Genomic DNA, 11,817 nt, shown 5'->3' on the forward strand with positions numbered 1-11,817 from the left:
AAGTGTGGTTCGCAAACTTGGAGGAGTTGGCAGAGAAGTTTGGCATTCCATGGATTGAGATCTTTACATATATGCAGATGTGGAATTTTGCAAGAAAGGTTTTTCCGACATTTCCGGTGACACTATCTTCCTCATTGTTGGAGGGGGTGCTGTCAGTGATGGGTTTGGAGAGGGGGGGCTCATTTTGGTGATCTATGGGAGGATTTTGGAGGAAGAGAGGGTATCGTTGGAGGGGGTTAAGGCCAAATGGGAGAAGGAACTGGGGGAGTGCTGGAGGAGGGGTTGTGATGTGAGGTGTTGCAGATGGTGAACGCCTCAACCTTGTGAATGAGACTAGGGTTAGTACAACTGAAGGTGGTGAATAGGGCATACCTGACGAGGTCAAGGTTCAGCCAGCTGTTTGAGGGGGTGGAGGACACCTGCGAGAGGAGTCCGGCCAACCATGTACATACATTCTGGTCCTAAGTTGGAGAAATTTTGGGGTTCTTTCTTCAGCACCATGTTGGTCATCTTGCACTTGGACATGGACCTCTGGGGGCCATGTTTGGGGTATCGGACCTGCCGGAGCTGAACTTGCAGGCTCAGCTGGTGTTCCCTTCGATGCATTGTAGAGCACATTGTCTGAGATCTCTCCCAGTGAGGATAATTGAAATGGGAGGACAGAGGGTGGGGCCTGAGTTATGGAGGAGTGAAGTGGGAAGAGCAGCCTGCATGTTGTGAGGAAATGGAGTTGATAGGAACAGCCAATCAATGTAAGAAAATCAGGGGTTTAAAGAGCATTGTAGGTACTGTCCAAATGTACCTTCAGACATCTGAAGGTGTTGGCCGGCAGACATCTTACACAGTTTTGAATTCACCTGTAACATTTCAGTTATCCTCACTGGGAGTAATCTCAGACAATGTCCTTTACAATGCATTGAAGGGAGCGCCAGCTGAGTCTGCGAGTTCAGCCATGTCACACAGAGTGACGAGTACAACACTGGACACTGGGATAAACACTCAATAGAATGAACATAAAAAACACAACATTGTTTCTTCTAAATTAATGGAGATGTCCCTAACTCCCCTGCAAAAACCAATGTGCCAACTGTGAGGTGTGCCAGTACATTTAATTCTCTGATTAGGCAAGTCTCAACAAATCGTGATGATGAACAGATGAATAAAGTGAAACCAACGTAATGTTAAACATTTCCATGTGAAGTTTAATTGTGAAAGAACACCCCCGCCACCTTTATGCTCTCACCTTTGTTAATGCCAATGTATTTTGACAGAGACAGTGTGGCCTTGAAGCAGAGCCACTCTGTTTAGCCAAGAGGCTCTTTTATAGCCTATCCTTAGTTGTTGCATTGTCAGCTGATGGCAGGTTTTACCAATGAAAAGCTTTCCCTGTTGCAGAATCACACGTGATTGCATGCACTCTGTTGGCACTTTGAATTTGAATTTTAATCGCGTTGGAAATGGGAAAAAGATAGAGCAGAGTGACTCCCGGTTTTGGTTACAACATCGAGTGGCACACATTTGACAAGTCTCTGGCATCTATTTTATTGCTTGCAGGTCGAACAATTACTGACAGCAGACACTGGTGTGGCTATGGCCCCTCCTGCTGATTTTCCCGCCTATTTTTGAAGATTATAAAGACGACAATCAGCAGATAAAGCCTGCCGCAACTTTGCAAAATGCATTGAGTTGGATAGACATAATATGAAATCTTCAGCTAAAGATGTCCCTGTAATGCCCTGACATTAAATCTATTCAAAGTTGTTTTTGTTGAACCACTGCCATCAAAACACATTCTCCCTGTTACTATCTTTGCTAAGCATATTTCTATATCAGCACAAGGACTTAATCGCAATACTAGTTATCACTGGAAACTTATTTTCAAGTTAGAAATTAAGAATTAAATCTTTAAGCTTGACTTTAATGACCATAACTGTTTTATTTTTAACTCCCAACATTATCCTTGAGAAGTCCCCTTCCTCTGCTTATGAAGTAATGGCCCGTAACTTCCTCAGAGTGACAATCGATGTCGGATCGTCACTCCCGACAGATGTATGTTGACCGGGATTCTGAAACCACAGTCTCGCACAGCTTCCTCACTCAGGCTGGGTGAGACAGGAGCACTGCAACGTGCCCCAGCAGCAGTGGCCTGGAGTAACTGGGGCACAGAGAAGCACAAAACATCCCCTTTTTATATGTTGGAAAGGGAAGCTTTAAAGGGACAATTTATAAGGAGCATGCAAATTTTAACGGCAAGAGGTTTAGGTGATCACGTGAAGACCAGGAGGGGAGTGGAGCGGGGAAACTGGGAAGTAGTGGTGGGGGAGAAAGACCGGGTGGGGAGGCCTGGGGGGAGGGCAGATGTAGAAGGTGGGTTGGACTGGGAGGGTGTCGGACCATAGGGTGTCAGATCGGGAGGGTAGTTCAGTCTTATAGGTCGAGATCTGTCTGAGAATGAGGGTGGGGGGAGTCAGATCGGGTCAGACCAGGAATGGAGGGTCAGATTGGTGGATGGAGGGGGGGGGTAGAGAAGAGCTTGGCCTGGAGGGGCGGGCCGGCCCTGGAGGTTGGGGTCAGACTGGTGTATGGGGCCCGGGCTGAGTGGGGGGGGGGGTCAAGTCACGCTGGGGGTTGGCAGAGGTCGCAGGGGTTTGGATCGGGGGTGGGGAGGGTGTGATGGGTCCCCTGGGGAGTCGTGTGTGTGTGTTGGGGGTGTCCCATGCGAGGCTGGGTCTGGGTTTTTTTAAATAGTTACTCTGGAGTTAGAAGTGATTTTTTTTCCCTCTAACTCCTTCAGAGTAACTATCAGGGTAAAACTGGCAGAACCACCCGAAGTTAGCGATTTAAATCGCTTCTGTCAGATGGTTCTCTGTCCAGCTTAATTGTCCAGAGAAAGTTAGCACTTCCTGGCAATTACTGGGTAAACCCTTGCATCGGAACTTCCTTGAGGGATTCCAGCGTATCATTGAATTATCCCCTAAATGTGACACTGGGGAACCATTATCATGAAATTGTTGTTTTTTGTGACAGACAGAAGACAGATCTTTTAACAGTCTTATCTGAACCTGGATTCACTTCATGCTGAATTTATTGCTATAAACCTAACACTCGCTGTGCTATTGGCACTGCAATTGTTTTCAGTCTCCCTGCATTAGGTTTGTAATAATCACCAGAAGTTTCCATTCAAAATCATTTACCGTGAGTGATGCACGATCAATGACCACTAAAGCGAGATTGTAGTCCAACTGAAGGCTTTAATAAGCTAGATGTTTCCCCCAGCAGCTCAGATACAGAATGAAGGCTGCTGGGGCGGCACGGGCTTTTATACCCCGCCTAGCAGGGCGGAGCTACCATACAGCTTGACCAATAGGAAGCATACAATTTCTACCAATGGTGTTCCAGCATTACCAGGTACCGTAATACCTCTACTACCACAGTGAGTCCTATTGGAAATCTGTATGTATAGTTACCAGAATCAGACTGGGCTTTGCTCCTCCATCAAACTCCCTTGCAGTGTAATGTTAAGAGCGCAGTTGATGTTAAACAACAGGATATTCCAAATTCCAGAAGGGAAGCTGGAAACTCCGGCACTCAATTACAATTTGGTATAATATGAGAAAAGTTGTGAAAACCAGGGAAGGATGTCCCAGACGTTTTTGCGATGAATTTAAATAAAATTAATGTTGATTAAACAATGAAACACACAAAAACATCAACCAGAAATACACTTAACTAGATGAATAGATGTACACAGTATTGTTAAACTTACCCAGTTCAAAATCCCTGTATTTCCTTAACTTCAGAGCTCATCCTCCCTAAACTATATCATTTAGATCTTGAAAGACTATGGGCAAAATCTATCGTTATCACAGCAGGCACTTATAACATTCCAATCAGGCCTTTCAATAGACACAGCTTGCTGGGACTTTACTCAGCTTTTCCTGCAAGGGCTGTGTTCTCAACTTGCATAGATTGAAATTGCTCCTAATAAACTGTTATCCATTTTGTTCTTGCCTTATCTAAACTAAGCTCCCCAGAAGACATTCTTAGTTATCTTCATTTTGTGGGTCCACTTTTTAGAATGTGTTGTGGTTTTTCTCTTTTACATGAAATAATCAGAGGAGTCTCAGGCATAGAACGACCATTTATTGACCAACGCGTTGGGAGAGCACAACTTCAAAGAAGGGCCTCTGGAACTGACTGCCCAACACAAGAAATCAAGTAACATTTATAAAGTACAGGTCATGTAGACATAGAGATTGTTTACATTTGAGCATTATCTGGTTCAAACTTTACATTAAACAATTTGCATGTGTGCGCCCAGGCAAACTGAATGTTATCTACTTATATCTACCTTTCATCTTTCTATGGATTCCTCCTCAAACTCCTTTCTTGGTGTTAGACCCACTAAATGTGTCTGGTCCTTAGGTCGATTTAGGAAAACGCGTTGTTAACCTTTATCCTGACTCATTACAGATAGTGTCTTAAGAACAATTGGTTAAGGCCACTGGGAATCAGTTAGACTAAAAACATGTTATTGAACCGTTATTTGAAAAATGAATGAAAATGAAAATCGCTTATTGTCACAAGTAGGCTTCAATGAAGTTACTGTGAAAAGCCCCTAGTCGCCACATTCCGGCGCCTGTTTGGGGAGGCTGTTACAGGAATTGAACCGTGCTGCTGGCCTGCCTTGGTCTGCTTTCAAAGCCAGTGATTTAGCCCTGTGCTAAACAGCCCCTGCCCCTATTTTAACTCCTCGCAGACGGTGCTATCTCAGCATTGTCCGTATTCATTTTGTCACATCAGCATATTAATACTTGACATCTTTGTGTAATTATCCTTTGTTAGTCCACCAGCCATAATCTTCCAATCCTCCTCAGATACAGAGATGGTGCCAGACGCACAGGACGATCAGTGTAAAAGTACCTCATCCAGGAAATCACAGTATCAGTACCAAGCTTTTAAGAACTTAGGTTGCTACGAGGTGGTACCTGATATCGTTGCATATATGTAGGAATAGAATATGACTGGGACACATGTCAGTGTATGGGTATGTCACAGCAGAGAATTCCAGGACATGTGGGCCGAAATTCTCTGTTTGGAAGACTACCTGATTTGCACTCATGCGGAGATTGTAAATATGGAAGTGAGTCACAATCCTTAGCCATGCATTGCAAGGATTGCAAGGGATTCCCTAGCAAGGCCCGGCGGCTGCCACTCCACACTCTTCCCCCCCCCCCCCCTCCCGCCCCCCCAGTAACACAAGTCATCTCCCACCCCAAGACTTTCTGGATCCCCCACCCCCACTGTACGACGCTGACCAATCCCCCACCTCCCCCCTACCGAACCTCCCTCACCAGAGACCCTCATGAGAGAGACCCCCACCAGGGACCCCAAATTAGAGAAGCCCCCACCAGAGACCCCCCCAATTAGAAAAACCCCCACCAGAGACCCCACAAGAGAGACCCCTGCCAGGAAGCCTCCCATTGGAGATACCCATGCCTGGAAGCCCCCCAAAGGAGAGACCCCTGCCTGGAAGCCACCGATACAAGATACCCCTCTCTGGAAGCCCCCATAAGATAGACCCCTGTCTAGAAGCTGGAGAGCAGACCAGACCAAGATGGTGAAAAGAATCACGGTTTTAAATGTTTTCTGTGCAATACACCTGCTGGCACCGGCAGAGGAAGCAGCACTTGTCAATTGCCCTCAGATCTTTGATATGCAAGCCTCTGGTTTATAGCTTTGTGAAATTGCTCAGTCAGTAGGCTGTGATTGACAGCTTCCACACACACCCAGCTGTCTGCATTATTTCATTAATCTCCCTTCACACTTGAGTGACTTTGAAGTACCCAGGTGTTAAACTAACCAGTTAAGTACTTTAAGTGCTGTCATATCCTCTTTCTCTCCACAGAAAACACTTAACTGTCTTTAATGTGGTGTAGGAGCTGTCAACCAAAGCTATGGGCTTTGAAGTACTAAACTGTGGGACTAACCACGATGTTTATAAACATCTAACCAATCCCGTTATTTGCCCGATGCTGAATTCTCCGCCTGATCGCGAATCGCCCTTCCAGTGGACCAAAATGGAGAATCAAGCCCGAGAGATCTCTCCTAGATTTCCAAATGGAGACTTTCTGACCTCTGGGAAGTTGTCAGTCGAGGCGGATAGGAGCGCTGAGAAGCAAATGCAAACTGAAAAGATACACTGATCCTCATGTTTGTAGATTTTTCTCTGAGTTAGAGGCTGTATGTTCAAGCCCAGCTCAAACTTAATTACAGAACTTAAACTGACATAATTTTGCAGTACAGCAGCCCTGTGTTCCATGTGGTGTGTAAAATGGCTACTTTCCGAAACTTTTCTTGACATACAATGATATCAGAAGTCACGTGAGTATGATAAGCCAGAGTGTTAAAAGGTATTTTTCCAAACAAATGCCTTTATGCTATTTTCACTGAAAGAAAATACATTTCATGCACTATTAGATGTCAAGTTACTACACAAACATAGCCCATAAATAAAATTATCATGCATGACCTAAAGCTGTTTGTTCGTCCCAGTCTGACCCATTCTTGTCTGCCCTACTATCTATTATATTTAAGAGACGGCTAGATATAGCACCTGGGGCGAATGGGATCAAAGGCTATGGGGGGGTAAGTAGGATTAGGCTATTGAGTTGGATGATCAGCCATGATTGTGATAAATGGGGAAGCAGGCTCGAAGGGCCTAAAGGCCTCCTCCTGCTCCTATCTTCTATATATCTACACACGCATTGCATGCATCATTTTTAAAGCTTTCAGTTCGTCCATTGGTACACTTATGTGTTGTTCATGTATTGTCCATTGGTTCCTCAGGCCCGTTGTTTTTCTGGGCCTGTTGCTTCTCTGGACCTGTTGCTTTCCTGGACCTGTTGCTTCTCTGGACCTGTTGCTTTCCTGGACCTGTTGCTTTCCTGGACCTGTTGCTTTCCTGGACCTGTTGCTTTCCTGAACCTGTTGCTTTCCTGGACCTGTTGCTTCTCTGGGCCTGTTGCTTCCCTGGGCCTGTTGCTTTCCTGGGCCTGTTGCTTTCCTGGGCCTGTTGCTTCTCTGGACCTTTTGCTTTCCTGGACCTGTTGCTTTCCTGGGCCTGTTGCTTTCCTGGACCTGTTGCTTTCCTGGGCCTGTTGCTTTCCTGGGCCTGTTGCTTCTCTGGACCTGTTGCTTTCCTGGGCCTGTTGCTTCTCTGGACCTGTTGCTTTCCTGGGCCTGTTGCTTTCCTGGACCTGTTGCTTCTCTGGGCCTGTTGCTTTCCTGGGCCTGTTGCTTTCCAGGGCCTGTTGCTTCTCTGGACCTTTTGCTTTCCTGGACCTGTTGCTTTCCTGGGCCTGTTGCTTCTCTGGACCTGTTACTTTCCTGGGCCTGTTGCTTCCCTGGGCCTGTTGCTTCCCTGGGCCTGTTGCTTTCCTGGGCCTGTTGCTTTCCTAGACCTGTTGCTTCTCTGGGCCTGTTGCTTTCCTGGACCTGTTGCTTCTCTGGACCTGTTGCTGTCCTGGGCCTGTTGCTTTCCTGGACCTGTTCCTTTCCTGGGCCTGTTGCTTCTCTGGACCTGTTGCTTTCCTGGGCCTGTTGCTTCTCTGGACCTGTTGCTTCCCTGGGCCTGTTGCTTTCCTGGGCCTGTTGCTTTCCTAGACTTGTTGCTTCTCTGGACCTGTTGCTTTCCTGGACCTGTTGCTTCTCTGGACCTGTTGCTTCTCTGGACCTGTTGCTTTCCTGGACCTGTTGCTTTCCTGAACCTGTTGCTTTCCTGGACCTGTTGCTTCTCTGGGCCTGTTGCTTCCCTGGGCCTGTTGCTTTCCTGGGCCTGTTGCTTTCCTGGGCCTGTTGCTTCTCTGGACCTTTTGCTTTCCTGGACCTGTTGCTTTCCTGGGCCTGTTGCTTTCCTGGACCTGTTGCTTTCCTGGGCCTGTTGCTTTCCTGGGCCTGTTGCTTCTCTGGACCTGTTGCTTTCCTGGGCCTGTTGCTTCTCTGGACCTGTTGCTTTCCTGGGCCTGTTGCTTTCCTGGACCTGTTGCTTCTCTGGGCCTGTTGCTTTCCTGGGCCTGTTGCTTTCCAGGGCCTGTTGCTTCTCTGGACCTTTTGCTTTCCTGGACCTGTTGCTTTCCTGGGCCTGTTGCTTCTCTGGACCTGTTACTTTCCTGGGCCTGTTGCTTCCCTGGGCCTGTTGCTTCCCTGGGCCTGTTGCTTTCCTGGGCCTGTTGCTTTCCTAGACCTGTTGCTTCTCTGGGCCTGTTGCTTTCCTGGACCTGTTGCTTCTCTGGACCTGTTGCTGTCCTGGGCCTGTTGCTTTCCTGGACCTGTTCCTTTCCTGGGCCTGTTGCTTCTCTGGACCTGTTGCTTTCCTGGGCCTGTTGCTTCTCTGGACCTGTTGCTTCCCTGGGCCTGTTGCTTTCCTGGGCCTGTTGCTTTCCTAGACCTGTTGCTTCTCTGGGCCTGTTGCTTTCCTGGACCTGTTGCTTCTCTGGACCTGTTGCTGTCCTGGGCCTGTTGCTTCTCTGGGCCTGTTGATTCCCTGGGCCTGTTGCTTTCCTGGGCCTGTTGCTTTCCTGGGCCTGTTGCTTTCCTGGACCTGTTGCTTCTCTGGACCTGTTGCTTTCCTGGGCCTGTTGCTTTCCTGGGCCTGTTGCTTTCCTGGGCCTGTTGCTTTCCTGGACCTGTTGCTATCCTGGGCCTGTTGCTTTCCTGGACCTGTTGCTTTCCTGGGACTGTTGCTTCTCTGGACCTGTTCCTGTCCTGGGCCTGTTGCTTCTCTGGACCTGTTGCTTCTCTGGGCCTGTTGCTTCTCTGGGCCTGTTGCTTCCCCTGGGCCTGTTGCTTTCCTGGGCCTGTTGCTTTCCTGGACCTGTTGCTTCTCTGGACCTGTTGCCATCCTGGACCTGTTGCTTCTCTGGACCTGTAGCTTTCCTGGACCTGTTGCTTCTCTGGACCTGTTGCTTTCCTGGACCTGTTGCTTTCCTGGGCCTGTTGCTTCTCTGGACCTGTTGCTTACCTGGGCCTGTTGCTTCTCTGGACCTGTTGCTGTCCTGGGCCTGTTGCTTCTCTGGACCTGTTGCTTTCGTGGACCTGTTGCTTTCCTGGACCTGTTGCTTTCCTGGTCCTGTTGCTTTTCTGGACCTGTTGCTTTCCTGGACCTGTTGCTTCTCTGGACCTGTAGCTTTCCTGGGCCTGTTGCTTCTCTGGACCTGTTGCTTTCCTGGAACTGTTGCTTTCCTGGGCCTGTTGCTTACCTGGGCCTGTTGCTTCTCTGGACCTGTTGCTTTCCTGAGCCTGTTGCTTTCCTGGACCTGTTGCTTTCCTGGACCTGTTGCTTTCCTGGACCTGTTGCTTCTCTGGGCCTGTTGCTTTCCTGGAACTGTTGCTTTCCTGGACCTGTTGCTTTCCTGGACCTGTTTGCTTTCCAGGACCTGTTGCTTTCCTGGGCCTATTGCTTCTCTGGACCTGTTGCATTCCTGGGCCTGTTGCTTCTCTGGACCTATTGCTTTCCTGGACCTGTTGCTTTCCTGGGCCTGTTGCTTCTCTGAACCTGTTGCTTCTCTGGGCCTGTTGCTTCTCTGGGCCTGTTGCTTCTCTGGGCCTGTTGCTTCCGTGGGCCAGTTGCTTTCCTGGGCCTGTTGCTTTCCTGGGCCTGTTGCTTTCCTGGACCTGTTGCTTCTCTGGGCCTGTTGCTTTCCTGGACCTGTTGCTTCTCTGGACCTGTTGCTGTCCTGGGCCTGTTGCTTTCCTGGACCTGTTGCTTTCCTGGGCCTGTTGCTTCTCTGGACCTGTTGCTTTCCTGGACCTGTTGCTTTCCTGGGCCTGTTGCTTTCCTGGGCCTGTTGCTTCTCTGGACCTGTTGCTGTCCTGGGCCTGTTGCTTTCCTGGACCTGTTGCTTTCCTGGGCCTGTTGCTTCTCTGGACCTGTTACTTTCCTGGGCCTGTTGCTTCTCTGGACCTGTTGCTTTCGTGGACCTGTTGCTTTCCTGGACCTGTTGGTTTCCTGGACCTGTTGCTTTCCTGGACCTGTTGCTTCTCTGGACCTGTTGCTTTCCTGGACCTGTTGCTTCTCTGGACCTGTTGCTTTCCTGGACCTGTTGCTTTCCTGGGCCTGTTGCTTCTCTGGACCTGTTGCTTCTCTGGGCCTGTTGCTTTCCTGGGCCTGTTGCTTTCCTGGGCCTGTTGCTTCTCTAGACCTGTTGCTTTCCTGGACCTGTTGCTTCTCTGGACCTGTTGCTTTCCTGGGCCTGTTGCTTCTCTGGACCTGTTGCTTCTCTGGACCTGTTGCTTTCCTAAACCTGTTGCTTCTCTGGGCCTGTTGCTTCTCTGGACCTGTTGCTTCTCTGGACCTGTTGCTTCTCTGGGCCTGTTGCTTCTCTGGACCTGTTGCTTCTCTGGACCTGTTGCTTCTCTGGGCCTGTTGCTTTCCTGGACCTGTTGCTTTCCTGGACCTGTTGCTTCTCTGGAGCTGTTGCTTTCCTTGGACTGTTGCTTCTCTGGACCTGTTGCTTTCCTGGACCTGTTGCTTTCCTGGGCCTGTTGCTTCTCTGGACCTGTTGCTTCTCTGGGCCTGTTGCTTCTCTGGGCCTGTTGCTTCCCTGGGCCTGTTGCTTTCCTGGGCCTGTTGCTTTCCTGGGCCTGTTGCTTTCCTGGACCTGTTGCTTCTCTGGGCCTGTTGCTTTCCTGGACCTGTTGCTTCTCTGGACCTGTTGCTTTCCTGGGCCTGTTGCTGTCCTGGGCCTGTTGCTTTCCTGGACCTGTTGCTTTCCTGGGCCTGTTGCTTCTCTGGACCTGTTGCTGTCCTGGGCCTGTTGCTTCTCTGGACCTGTTGCTTTCGTGGACCTGTTGCTTTCCTGGACCTGTTGCTTTCCTGGACCTGTTGCTTTCCTGGACCTGTTGCTTCTCTGGACCTGTTGCTGTCCTGGACCTGTTGCTTCTCTGGACCTGTTGCTTCTCTGGACATGTTGCTTCTCTGGACCTGTTGCTTTCCTGGACCTGTTGCTTCTCTGGACATGTTGCTTACCTGGGCCTGTTGCTTCTCTGGACCTGTTGCTGTCCTGGGCCTGTTGCTTCTCTGGACCTGTTGCTTTCCTGGACCTGTTGCTTCTCTGGGCCTGTTGCTTTCCTGGAACTGTTGCTTTCCTGGACCTGTTGCTTTCCTGGACCTGTTTGCTTTCCAGGACCTGTTGCTTTCCTGGGCCTGTTGCTTCTCTGGACCTGTTGCTTTCCTGGACCTGCTGCTTCTCTGGACCTGTTGCTTTCCTGGGCCTGTTGCTTCTCTGGACCTGTTGCTTTCCTGGGCCTGTTGCTTCTCTGGACCTGTTGCTTTCCTGGGCCAGTTGCTTTCCTGGACCTGTTGCTTCTCTGGGCCTGTTTCTTTCCTGGGCCTGTTGCTTCTCTGGACCTGTTGCTTCTCTGGACCTGTTGCTTTCCTGGACCTGTTGCTTTCCTGGACCTGTTGCTTCTCTGGACCTGTTGCTTTCCTGGACCTGTTGCTTTCCTGGACCTGTTGCTTCTCTGGACCTGTTGCTTTCCTGGGCCTGTTACTTTCCTGGGCCTGTTGCTTTCCTGGACCTGTTGCTTCTCTGGACCTGTTGCTTTCCTGGACCTGTTGCTTCTCTGGGCCTGTTGCTTTCCTGGGCCTGTTGCTTCTCTGGACCTGTTGCTTCTCTGGGCCTGTTGCTACTCTGGGCCTGTTGCTTCTCTGGACCTGTTGCTTTCCTGGGCCTGTTGCTTTCCTGGGCCTTTTGCTTCCCTGGACCTGTTGCTTTCGTGGACCTGTTGCTTCTCTGGACCTGTTGCTTTCGTGGA

The 11,817-nt window shown here is 49.4% G+C and overlaps 1 long non-coding RNA gene across 1 annotated transcript in view; it reads left to right on the forward strand.

The window, feature by feature from the left end:
• The window catches only part of LOC140391412 (uncharacterized), a 40,032-nt gene extending 35,800 nt beyond the window's left edge, over nt 1–4,232 (forward strand). The window contains exon 3 of the long non-coding RNA XR_011935053.1: nt 4,117–4,232. This is a non-coding gene — a long non-coding RNA (uncharacterized lncRNA). The remainder of the gene's footprint in view (nt 1–4,116) is intronic.
• The last annotated feature ends 7,585 nt before the right edge of the window (nt 4,233–11,817 follow it).

The sequence above is a fragment of the Scyliorhinus torazame genome, chromosome 15 (assembly GCF_047496885.1).
Source record: "Scyliorhinus torazame isolate Kashiwa2021f chromosome 15, sScyTor2.1, whole genome shotgun sequence".
Lineage (NCBI taxonomy): Eukaryota > Metazoa > Chordata > Chondrichthyes > Carcharhiniformes > Scyliorhinidae > Scyliorhinus > Scyliorhinus torazame.